General features: G+C 40.4%; 1 protein-coding gene across 1 annotated transcript in view; it reads right to left on the bottom strand.

The window, feature by feature from the left end:
* ESR1 (estrogen receptor 1) overlaps positions 1-13,552 on the bottom strand; it is a gene marked incomplete at its 5' end in the record, with an annotated part of 286,022 nt that overhangs the window by 271,657 nt on the left and 813 nt on the right. The gene's annotated exons all lie outside the window — the stretch shown is intronic.

The raw sequence follows: 13,552 nt of genomic DNA, 5'->3' as shown, positions 1-13,552 counted from the left end.
ACTTCATGGGAAATAGATGGGGAAACAGTGGAAACAGTGTCAGACTTTATTTTTTTGGGCTCCAAAATCACTGCAGATGGTGACTGCAGCCATGAAATTAAAAGACACTTACTCCTTGGAAGGAGAGTTATGACCAACCTAAATAGCACATTGAAAAGCAGAGATATTACTTTGCCAACAAAGGTCCGTCTAGTCAAGGCTATGGTTTTTCCAGTGGTCATGTATGGATGTGAGTTGGACTGTGAAGAAAGCTGAGCACAGAAGAATTGATGCTTTTGAACTGTGATGTTGGAGAAGACTCTTGAGAGTCCCTTGGACTGCAAGGAGATCCAACCAGTCCATCCTAAAGGAGATCAGTCCTGGGTGTTCATTGGAAGGACTGATGCTGAAGCTGAAACTCTAATACTTTGGCCACCTGATGCGAAGAACTGACTCATTTGAAAAGACCCGGATGCTGGGAGGGATTGGGGGCAGGAGGAGAAGGGGAAAACAGAGGATGAGATGGATGGATCACATCACCGACTCGATGGACATGAGTTTGAGTGAACTCCGGGAGTTGGTGATGGACAGGGAGGCCTGGCATGCTGTGTGATTCATGGGGTCACAAAGAGTCTGACAGGACTGAGTGACTGAACTGAACTGAATCCATAAAATTAACAAAACAATAATTTCATTTTAATAATGACTTAATACTACATGACTGAATATTATTGTCATTTGGGAGGGATATTTAACAGTTTTTTTGATCATCGAAAAAGCAAGAGAGTTCCAGAAAACATCTATTTCTGCTTTCTTGACTATGCCAAAGCCTTTGACTGTGTGGATCACCACAAACTGTGGAAAATCCTGAAAGAGATGGAAATACCAGACCACCTAACCTGCCTTCTGAGAAATCCGTATGCAGGTCAGGAAGCAACAGTTAGAACTGGACATGGAACAACAGACTGGTTCCAAATCAGGAGAGGAGTACATCAAAGCTGTATATTGTCACCCTGCTTATTTAACTTATATGCAGAGTACATTATGAGAACTGCTGGGCTGGATGAAGCACAAGCTGGAATCAAGACTGCCAGGAGAAATATCAATCACCTCAGATATGCAGATGACACCACCCTTATGGCAGAAAGTGAAGAGGAACTAAAGAGCCTCTTGATGAAAGTGAAAAAGTAAAGTAAAAAAGTTGGCTTAAAGCTCAACATTCAGAAAATGAAGATCATGGCATCTGGTCCCATCACCTAATGGCAAATAGAAGGGGAAACAGTGGAAACAGTGGCTGACTTATTTTAGGCAGCTCCAAAATCACTGCAGATGGTGATTGCAGTCATGAAATTCAAAGAGGCTTACTCCTTGGAAGGAAGTTATGACCGACCTAGACAGCATATTAAAAAGCAGAGACATTACTTTGCTGACAAAGGTCCATCTAGTCCAGGCTATGGTTTTTCCAGGGGTCATGTATGGATGTGAGAGTAGGACTATAAAGAAAGCTTAGTTCTGAAGAATTGATGCTTTTGAACTGTGGTGTTGGAGAAGACTCTTAAGAGTCCCCCTTGGACTGCAAGGAGATCCAACCAGTCCATCCTTGGGAAATTAGTCCTGAATATTCATTGGAAGGACTGATGCTGAAGCTGAAACTCCAATACTTTGTCCACCTGAGGTGAAGAACTGACTCATTTGAAAAGACCCTGATGCTCGGAAAGATTGAAGGCAGGAGGAGAAGGGGACAACAGAGGATGTGATGGTTGGATGGCATCACCGACTCAATGGACTTGAATTTGAGCAACCCCTGGGAGTGGGTGATGGACAGTGAGGCCTGGCATGCTGCAGTCCATGGGGTCGCAAACAGTCGGATACAACTGAGTGACTGAGCTGAACTGAACTGAACAGTTTTGTTTTTTTTTTTTAATTGAAGGATAATCGCTTTACCATGTTGTGTTGATTTCTGCCATATAGTATTACTGTTATTAATAATTAATTCTGAAGTCTGAAATGTTAGTGGCTCAGTCATGTCTGGCTCTTTGCAACCCCATAGACTGTAGCCCACCAGGCTCCTCTGTCCATGAGCTTCTCCAGGTAAGAATGCTGGAGTGTGTTCCAATTTCCTTCTCCAGGGAATCTTCCTGACCCAGGGATTGAACCCAGTTCTCCTGCATTTCAGGCATATTCTTTGCTGCCTAAGCCACCAGGGAAGCCCCTATAATTAACTGGTAACAATTAAATAGATAGGGGAGACAAATCTATCCACGACTATAGTGAAAGGCATTCCATGGTTATTTCCATAATAGAGATACCCAAGAAGGTGCTCCACCTGCACAATAACACTGAAAGAATGCCAAGGAGGAAACTCATCTGGCAAAAGAGGCATTGGAACTGAGCTCTGACTTTTGTGTACCCTCAGTCTAACATAGGTGGGACAAGAAGAAAGAAAGGTACATGAGGGAGATGACTGAACAACAGAAGTGGGAAATGTGCCTGTTCAAACTTGGTTTTGAATAAGAGCTTCATGGAGTGGAGCTGAGCTGAGTGGAGTGGAGGAGATGAGTTGGAATCAAATGACAAGGTCTTTGAACGCTGCGCTACAGAACATGCCTGTGTTCTGTGATGAGGAGAAGCTACTGAAGGCTTTGAAGCAGAGGAAGGACCCAGTCAAATGCATACTTTGGGTAGGAAGCTCGGGTAAACTGGAAAATTTGAGTTTGTAAGCTCAAAATCTGCAAAACCTGGACAGAATTATTACAGCCATAACAGAGAGCTGGTTGAGTGCAGAGAAAGGAGAGAAGGACGTGAAAAGCATTGGAGAAGGAGCGTCTTTGTGTGTTTTCAAGACCTGCAAATGGATGCCTTGTACCACCTTTCTGTGAAATATACAGTTGTCCAACTTTAAAAACACCAGAACCTGTGAATGCTTCCACCAGCCACCTGACATCTTGGCTAGCATTTTCTAATGTCAAACACAGATTCCTCTCATGAGAGTTGGGCTTGTTATGGAAAAGCAACTTTGATCTCACTGATCTCAACTACTGAGCCTCAGACACAAAGAACCAGAGAGCCCTGGGCCTGTGGGCAGATGGTGCTTCATTATGTGGCACCTAGATCATCTTGTGGACATCAGAGGAGCCCTGTGCTCACTTCTAACCTGAGGATCTACAGGTATACATGTTTCTGTGATTTCAAAGGCTTGCTTTCAGCAGATTCCGGGCAGAGTCACACAGGGAAGATTGAGCAATAAGGGAACTTTACCAAGCTGAACCCAAACTGCTGATGTGCCAAGGTCAGGTGCCTGGATGCCCGTTTCCCTCATCAATGAATAAGTCTTCTAATTCTATCTACAGAAAGAATTCTGCAAACACTTCCCAACAGAAAGGAGTACACAGGGAGAGTTTTAATTAAGCCCTCCACATTAAAATGTTCGAGGAACTTTCCAAAAACACAACTGGAAATCTGGCGCAATCAATCAATTATCCTGATATTGATATTTAGAGGTTATATCAACAATGCTAGAGTCTGGGTGTGTGGCAACGATCAGAAGAACTGAAGAGAAGTGAACCCTACTGAGGGGAAGGTTCAAAGACTTCAGTTACCTTCAACTGTCTAAACCTTTGACAAAAACCCAAATCATGCCCGCTAATCGGCATAGGTACGTACACTTGACTCTTGAACCAACACAGGGATTGTGGGTGCCAATCGACTGCAATTTAATTTAAAATATTCTTAGTATAACTTATAGTCTGCCTCCATATCTGTGGTTCCTTCTGTATGCCTACTTCAGCATCTGTGGATTCAGCCAACAGAAAATTATGTAGCACTATAGAACTTAATGCTGAAACCATCCACCTATGCATGAATATGAGCAGTTCAAACTTGTGTTGCTTGAGGGTCAACTGTATTTACATCCCTGTTTTAGGTCGTTTCCCAACTTCCTCTTCATATCCAGTGGCAAAAGCCTGCAGCCTCATAGTCTTAATGCAACTGCGTGCTTTATACATTATTTTGGAAAGATGAGGAGTAGAAATTAATGTTACTGTCATTTTTCTCTTTGGCATTCCTTTTTTTTTTTTCCTCTGCTTCTGAAACCTAAGTGGCTCAGGGAAATGGAGACTCGGAAAGCAGGCAGTCCTGGGTCTGAATAGTTCTCCTCAGGGTCAGAACACAGCCTGGGGCCGCTGTGATGGACAGGTCTAGGAAGATTAAATGTGATAAAGCTTTCAGAAATGCTGGGAGACCGTGAATCAGCGGACTACCCAAGAGGAAAGCCCATGGAGTTTTGCTGTTTTGTTTTGTTCTCTTAATTGCTTATTTCCGCTTCACTCCCAGAGCAGACATCAACACTGCTGAGATATGGCCCAGGTCTCTGTAGTTTTTTTAATCATCTGGGTGATTCTGAAATCATCCTTGATCCAAATGTGCAGCCGGGTTGAAAATCAACTTTTCTAGATACTCTGTACATTCTGGCTTCTATCCCTCTTTAGTCTCTGCATCCTTCTTTCCAGATCACAGAGAAAGCCTCTCCTTACCTTATACGTCATAGCTTTCCCATGTTTACCTGAGTTTCAACTACTTCCCTCTCTGGAATTGCTTCAGTCCAGAGTATTTTACGTCTTTCGCTCTTTTTTTTTTTTTAAACTGATTTACTTTTTTTTTTTTTTACTTGGGGTTCACTACAGCTGCTTGGTTTCATTTTGCTCACACAGTAGCTGGCATATACTAAGCATTTCGAAAAATCCTAGCTGCCTGTTTCCTTTAGGTTGGAAAAGTTTAACTTCTAATCGCAACAGGGTGTTAAATCTGGTCCCTTGAAGGCAAAACAAACACACATAGGGAAGTTACAAACACTCCAGACTCTTAAAGAGCTCTCATATTCACCTTCTTCTGTGTAGAGTAGTCAATTCTCCATCAGAGAAGTAATAAAAAATTGTGGCTGGCTATGTGCTGGGCATGTTGAAAGTCCTTGACATCTCTGAACTAGTTTAATCTTCCCAACTACCAAAAGATGTAGGGCCTATTTTGATTGGCATTTTACAGATGAGTAAACTGAGGCACATGGAGTCAGAGATTACAACTAGACAGGGATTGAGAAGGTGCTTGTCTCCCAAACCAGTGCCTTCATCACTCTATTATATACAATCTTATTTCAGTTCTTGCAGTTACCTTCTATCAAGGCACTACAATCATTGAGTTAGTGGATACTGAATCATCACTCCTAGGGGAAATACAGGGTTAGGTTCTTGAGAGCCTCTAGTTGTAACATTTTCATCAACCAAACAATATACAGCCTTGGTTCGTCTCTGTGTGTGTTTCTGTTTAAAGACATCTTATTTAACATACATGGCTGGTTTGTCGACAATAAAATCATGGCCAACCGCACTATAACCCATGCTGAGCGAAGTTTATCTAACCTGTACTTTCTCCAGAAGGCATGTCACAGCCTTCTTGCACTTAGGAACGCTAGACAGCACTTCAGCACTAGGCTTTCTAAAGAGCAAAATCACTAAATGAAAAGCACAAAAATGCAAACACACACAAAGTGGCAGTAAATAGACCTCAACCAGGACACTTGTTTACAGTCTGAGATCTGAAACAAGCGGGCAGAGCTCGCCTGGTTTGACCTCAGCGGGGAACGCGCATGTCGGATGACTCAAATTTTTCACTACTTTGTGCATGGCCTGTGCTGCTGCGAATGACCGAGAAAGTGCCCGAGAGTACTGACTGATTGGAAGGTGACAAAAAATGTCACTGAGCAGGTGAATTTGTAAATGTGCAATCCATGAATAATGGGAATCAATGAACTTGAAATGCCTGGTGAAGGAAAGGGGATTCTCAAACTCCTCACATTCTTCCAATCCCATCTAAAGATCTCTTCCTGACCAGCCTTTCTCCCTGCAAGAGGCCAGAGGGAATGAGGGTAACTGGTACTTCCCACCCACCACGTTTCTAGGCACTTCATGTGCCATGCACTTTGCTAAGGGCTCAGAGAAATACTGTGATGAATAAGATCGGCTTTCTGTTCGGACCAGAGCTCAGGGGTTCTTCCCATTAGAAATCCAAGAAGCTTCTGGAGGCCTCTCAGGTTTTGTCAGATAACTGAAGAAAATACCTTCTCATTGTAACTAAATTGAATCTTGCATTCAAATTAGAATGCAAGATTAGAATGCACTTCTCTCTCTGAAGTGCCTGAAATAGTCCAGCAGAAACAGAAGGTCTTCAAAAAAAAAAGAAGTCAAACTAGCAGCTTCCCAGGTGGCTCAGTGGGTAAAGAACCCACCTGCAATGCATAAGACGCAAAAGACATAAGTTCAATCCCTGGGTCAGAAAGATCCCTTGGAGAAGGAAATGGCAACCCACTCCAGTATTCTTGCCTAGGAAATCCCATGGACAGAGGAGCCTGACGACTAAAAGTCTATGGGGTCGCAAAGAACAGCTCAGCAACCAAAACAACAAAAACAGCCTTTAAAATCAAGTACTTTTCTGACAATGTTGTACAGCAAAATTTATGCCAAAAAAAAAAAAAAACTAATACTTAAAAAAACATCAAGTAAAATGAATCATGGATGGATCTATGACTGTTAAAAAAAAAAAAAGAGTGTTTTTGTTGACAAGTGGGAAATTATAATCGGCTGTATATGGGTAGTGTAAGTTCATGTGGATATAGGCTTCTGAAATGTAGACCGCCAGAAGACAATAGCCAAGGCTGCACTTTCTTTCACCTCCTTGACAAATCCACATGCAGAAGACTGTGGCCCTGGGATTGCAGCCATCCATGCGGTAAGGCTCCTGGCTGCTCCGTGCTAACACTGATGTGTGAACTGCTAGGAATATAAACACACGTTTTATTCCATCTATGCCCCTGGTGAACTTACACACTTTGGAACAAGTGTGTAGTTAGCCAAATGAATGAATGAATGAATAAGCTGCCGGAAGTGAAATTTTTGCCCTGAATTTTTGTTAAGCATCTCTCCTTAGAGACAAGAAAAAAAAATCATTCTTGAAACTATTACTGTTGTTAATGCCACTTTTAACGTCATGACTAGGTTATTAAGGCATATTCTTACACCACCAGCCTTCCTAAGCTAGGGAGGAATTCTGCTGAGCCCTGTTCCAAATTTTATTAAAATAACAGACGACACAGGTCAATAAAGAAATAAACCAGAAAAGATGGAAGGAAAAATCTGGGACTACACAGATGGAGTGACTAAAACAGAAAAGAGAGAAAGAAAGCTGGATAGCGGAAAAGAAGCCAAGAAATGTTTAAAGGGAAGAACGTTAGAAAACAGAGCAAAGAAACAAAATAGGGGAAGGGACTATTAAAACAAAGATCAGTGGAGGAAAGAGAAAGGATGCCAATGCACAAATGGCTATTTCTAACATTATTTGGTTGCAGGGAATCAGAAGAGAATTATCTTTTACTTTCAGGGTCTTAAAAGAAATTCCAAGTCTTTATGTGAGAGAAGTGAGTCGTGAATTGATTTGCCAAGAAAACTGCCCAGGAAGTAGTGCCTCGCAGGCACATACAAGACAGGTGTTGTGTCCCTGCACCCACCACTGCTGGGGACAAGGGGAAAAGAGGGTGAGGGATGCAATCTAGACAGAACCTCAACTACAGAGCAGGAGCCTCTGGCCAGGCAGCTCTGTAGCTGCCAAGCTGAAGTTGCAACTCTGAACATGAAACCCTCAGGGGTCTCTGGCTCCTCTTGGAGGTGATACTTTGGGGGAACCCTCAAAAAGAAGGACCCCCATGTGAAACTTTTGAGGGCTCATTGGGAAATGTCTAGTTCTGAAATTTTCTTAATTAAGTTTCATTGAATGACTCTAATTTTCTCAAGCCTAAACCACCGGAGTTTCAGAAAGCAGAAAATGACAAGACGGAGTTGCCTACTACCCCCTGAAAGATGACACATTTGATTCAAGGAGATGTCATGGGAACATACTAAGGAGGCACCGTGTTCCCCTAAAAGGTTCAGGAGAGAAACAAAGAAAGAAAGCAATCCAGGCTTGTTTGGATTGTTCTTTTTGAATTTCTGTATGGCAATGAGAGGCACTTAATAGATTTAGGATATCCGTGTCATTGACAGTATTATTATGGAAAATTTTGACTATGTATCTAAATTATATCACCATAGAAATGAGCAAAGTACGTTAAAAATGTTTGATTTCTGTCTGGATAGATATCTCCAGGCTACATGATGGACATTCAGAAACACTGCCTACCCAAACTGACATCAGCACCTCATTGCTGCTAACCCACCGCCATCATCTTCACCATCCCCTCCTTCCTCTACCAACACCACCGTCATCGTGGCTTCCACGTCACACCACCGTATCTATTAAGAACCTATTTAAGAATCTCAGAAGCTCAGTAAATTGAAACGATCGAACTAAACTTTGTATAAGATTTATTTTGCATAATATTAAACACCGATTTTGATTAAAATCCTAGTCTTCCTCATTAACCCAGGTGCAAAACAATGACTGACTACAGAATTGTGAAATAATTTTCTTCTAGCATTGAGATCTAAGTCACTGAGAGTTTACAATGGATTAGGCACTATTTTTTTTTTAAAAGTCTGCAGTATTTTGTTTAAGCTTTACAATCATCCTAAATGAAGAGAATTTGATTGTCTCGTTTTTTAAAAAAAGGGAGAAACTGAGGACTGGGCAATTTGGTTGAGCTCTCACAGGTGGCCCACTGTCGAGCTGAGATTGGGTGCCTAGCAGTTTGAGTCCAGAGTCATTGCTCTTAGCTACTACACCTTACTAAATAAATCTTTTACTCAATCATTCTTGATGTCTGTGGAGTCAATCCTAGTGTTTCTGATTAAATTATCACTTTGTTAAAATAGATAAAATTTTGTCAATTGGGACCAAAATAGTTGCCTTTCTAGCCTTTGTATTTTTAACAGGGTCTAAACATATACACATAATTAAAACTGTTGTTGATTTATGTTAAACATCCCCCCCCTCATAATGCCTACTAATATTCTCAAAGATGAGAACTCGGCAGTCGTTTCTTCTCTCATGAGGTCAAGAATATCATAAAGGTGTTTGCAGTCACCTCCAGCCCAGTTCAATCCTTAGATTTCAGATGACACTGTGAGAATATGTTTTAGAGATAGAGTATGGGAAGCTCAGACACACTTCTTAAAAACTGACTTTACAGGTTAACTCATCAGCAGAGTTTAAAATGTAAAATAAAACTACTCGATGATTTTGGTGGACTGCCTCCGTTTCATAAAATTCTCTACACTTTCACTTTAGCTGGTTTGTGTTCAAGTGGCTGAATTCTGGGGACTTACATAGCACTTTCTTTGGAGTATGAATTTTGGTTCTAAACAGTTACGGCACTGTTTTCCTTTCTTCGATAAGCAAACTGGGACTTGGAATTAAACAAAATGAGTAATTTGCTTTTACCCATTCAATGTAACCTAGAGAAGAAGGGAACATACTTAGACCGCTGCCTTCTCTACTGGGTCCTTCTAAAGTTACATTAAAAATAATACTGAAGTCATTGGAAGGATTTAGATTTATTATTTTTTTGCTGAGTACACATTTTAGAAAAAATATAATTCATATACTTCCTTATATAAAACTATTTTCACATAATCAGGGTTTTGACTTTTTAAAAAATGTATGTATAAGATAGATGTTCTTTATGAAAACCCAGACTGCAAACAAATGTTGCAGATGGTAATAAAGATTTTATTTAAATTTGGCTTCCACAGAAAATGAGTTTATATTATCATCAATCTATATTTGTAGTGAAACTCCTGACCATTTAAGTCAGTTCTTTCCTACAGTATTTTTTGAGCTTATAAAAGCACCAGAACAAATATTAACATGTGAATAAAATCGCTTGTATAGCTTATGCATTGCTTTTACATATACTAGCTCACTTGACAAAAGTACTACTATCTTACCCTTATTGAAAAGTTTGATATCTTTTATAGTTTTTCCTGTATCTACGGTTCTTGCCATGGTCAGTTTCTTACCCCTGTCTTTCATATCCTTAAAATTTATAAGAAACCAAAATGCTGAACCTGAATTTTCCTAAATTATGAATTTTACATCTTAAATACATTCACAAAAGCAATTCAGAGATCCAAATTAGCTGAGTGTGAGAAAGACTAGAATAAGTGACAATTATCTTTCAGGGGCTTTCTACCAAACAGGTACAAGCCACATAGAGTAGGTGAAAATGAAATGGGGTTTTAAGATGTGATCCTGTTTCAATCTAAAATATATTCATTCTTGAAGCAATATGTGGCTCCTTAAACTACTCGTAGATCCACATAATCAGGTACACAGTAACAATTTAAATAACTGAAAAAAAGTAAGACCAGGAAAAAAGGGTGCTAAGATATTACCTAACTACAAAGAAACAATTACTGAAAACTTGAAACTTAACCATTCAAACCTCTCTCTAGAAGTGAGCCTTGCTTAAAGTTGAAAAATAGTTTAAATGTTCACCGATGCACAAACTAGGCACTGACAATATGCATACAGCCAGAAGACAAATTTCTAGGGCTTTGGCTTTGATGTAAAAGTTTGGATATTGGTCAATTTTTTGCAAAAGAGGGCAATATTTCACCTCTAAGAATACTGATAAGACTGAAACCAGCATGGAGTATTATATACCTCACTTGAATTTTTAAAACATAGTGGATATAATTAATTTTCTTCTTCAGTTTTATTCAAACCTTCTAAGATGTTTAAACATGCTAAGGAACCCAGGATAAGGTAACTCCCACTTGCCTTCATCATGAAATTTTAGCTAAGACATATTTTGCAGGTCACCGCTTGCCTATTTACAAATTCATTCCCTTTCAATAACAATTCGTTGGGATATATAACCATCTTTCTCCCATTACTATATGCCCAGGGCAGTCTTATCTGTTACATTTCTTCATATGTAGATATGGCTGCATATTATGGCCAACAGAAGAAACCACCCGTAGCATCTTAATGATAAAATGATGTGAACTTCACATAAATTCTTTGAACATCCCAGTGGGACATTTAGCTGGACAATCCACACAATAGCATTTTACAAATGGAAAAGTTAAGAATAAACTTAAGTAATAAAGGGTAACCTAATTGACCTAAAGTCACCAGCTGATTTGTAAGCAAAAAATAAAATAGAAACAATCAAAACTGTTTTTTTGGTTTGTGTCTATAAAACAACCAGGCACTTACCTGGTTTCTACTGACCACAACATTTTAGGTCAGTAGCTTTCAAACTTCTTTACCTCAAACCAGAGTAAGAAATACATTTTAATCACAGCCAGCACACTTAGGCATGGATAATTAAAATAGTCAGGGAACAAAATCTGCTCTTATTAGACATTACCCACTTGAGTATTTTCTATTTTTTTTAATATTTCATTCCTTTAAAAAAATGTTCTAGACTCACTAAACTAATCTCATGATCCTCTGGATCATGACAAGCCATCTAAAAACACTTGCTTTCGGCCCCAAAACTTTTGATAACTATTGAAGAAAACTAAGGGTTCCTAAAAGAATCTAACCAGCTCTTTTCTTTTCACCCAGTCATTCAAACAGTAAAATTGAGAGGGGGAGAATATTACGTGACGTCTGTCTATTTAAAATAATTCTATTTCATAGAGTCTTCTTTTCCTCCATGGGTAATAAAAGGCAAAATTCAAACATCAAAAAAAGGATGTTATGGAAAATAAATGCCAAAGGAAAAAATTATTCTAAAAATGAATTTCCATCCAGAATCCCATACAGAGTTTTTTATCTTTATTATTTTTGAAAGTTCCCTTTTTCTTTTTTTAAAAGTACAAGAATATTATCTAATGCAAAAAGTTTAAGATGGGGCATATTATAGGGATATTATTTGCCACTGGGATGATGAACAATTTTGAATAAAATGTGATCCCCTCTTCATTTGACCATGCTCACTTTGTAATTACTGGCAAGGCAGTAAATAATCCACTGAGAAGCAGTCTCATTAGTGCCCATTGAAATTCAGTGGCATTAATTTGCAATAAAAGAACTGAAAATTAAATGGAAAAGAAAATAGTTTCTGGAGTCTACCAGGAGGTTATGGAACTCACATCATACCAATGCCTTCCTTCACATCAAGGAGTTTAAAAGGTGTGAATCAGACTTAATCGTTAGATTTTGTTCTAACACTTAAAAAAAAAAAAAAGCAGGCAGAATAAATTCTTTTTCATTTTCCATTTTAACCCTGAATTAAAACAAGTTAAATGAATTTGACAGACACCAACTTGTGAAAGTTTTGTTCATCCTAGTGAGTCTTCTAAGGAATAACTCAGGCTGGACCTGCCTGGCTGTGGGGTGTTCTAAAGTCTTTTGAGGGGCTAAAGGATGTGGGGTGTGCTCAGATAGCCCATGATCCCCCCTTCAAATTTTCTGGGGCCACCTGGCACCTTCCTCCTACTGCTTCTACTATAAATCTCTCTGGAAATAGAACACTGGATGGAAAATCATCCCAGCTTGCAATATAGAAGGGTCTGGGTTAAGGATGACAGGCAGGTCCAGACACCAGTGTACAATCAGGCAGTGCCTAACTCAGTGCCCAGCCACGTGGGTACCCTGAGGTCTCTCAAACCCACTCCAGGGCACCCCTGTCCAGCAGCACCTAGAGCACTGGTATTCCCCAGGACCACCTGCCTAAGCCCTTTTGGAGTCCACCAGGAAAAGAAGGGAGAAATTGTCAAAGGGAAAATGAGAGCAAGAAGGGAGAAGGAAAGTGTCATCTCTACGAAAAAGAAAAGAAAAAAAGAAAAAAAACGAAGACACAACCTATTTGCCTCTAAGTCACGAAAGTGTCCCTGTGTGCCCTGAACCATCTGCTTCTTCCCCTGAAGGAAAAGCACAGAACCGGGCTGAACTCGGGCACAGCACTCCCGGGGGCATTCTGTGCCCCGTAGGCCAGAAATGAAACTTAGCTGGCAGGAAAGTATTTCAAAACACTCATGCTTCGATGTGGCATGTTTCAGACTCACAGGACACTTATAAATCTCCGGATGTCAGAAGTCTTCTGCCAGCACTGGGCTCTGACATGGACTCAGCCCGGGAAACTCAGAAATCAGAAAACTCCTTAAGACCCATCCAACTCTAGGGTCTTCCGAGGGGCGCGTTTCAGCCCCGCAGCCCTCCTAGGTGGGACGCGGGAAAGACTTGCGAGGAATCGCTCCCCGAGGAAATTACCTTTGCCACCACCATAGTCACCATTCTCAGAGCGTGCGTATTTCCAACCCGAAAGTCGAGCAGCAGGGAAATTTGGCACGCACAGTAAAACAAAATTGTTAAATACTACTACTAATATAAATAAATAACATTCTGAGCTCAGCGAGTCCCAAACACCTCCAGCCTTAAGTACCAAAGCGGGACCTTTTCTAGGGACTCAAAGCACCTTACGTGTATTGGCTCTGGGGTGGCCCCCTCCCCAACTAAAAAAACCTCTGCTTTGCACGGTTTTCCAATATTTGTTTAATTAGGAAGCACACGGGGTTCAGATCTGCGTCTCAGGCAGACATGGGGGTGGGGGGGGCGGTGGAGAAGGAAAAAAATT

The sequence above is a fragment of the Bison bison genome, unplaced genomic scaffold (genome assembly GCF_000754665.1).
Source record: "Bison bison bison isolate TAMUID 2011002044 unplaced genomic scaffold, Bison_UMD1.0 scf7180017864148, whole genome shotgun sequence".
Classification (NCBI taxonomy): Eukaryota; Metazoa; Chordata; class Mammalia; order Artiodactyla; family Bovidae; genus Bison; species Bison bison.
This window is presented reverse-complemented; position numbering and strand designations above follow the sequence as displayed.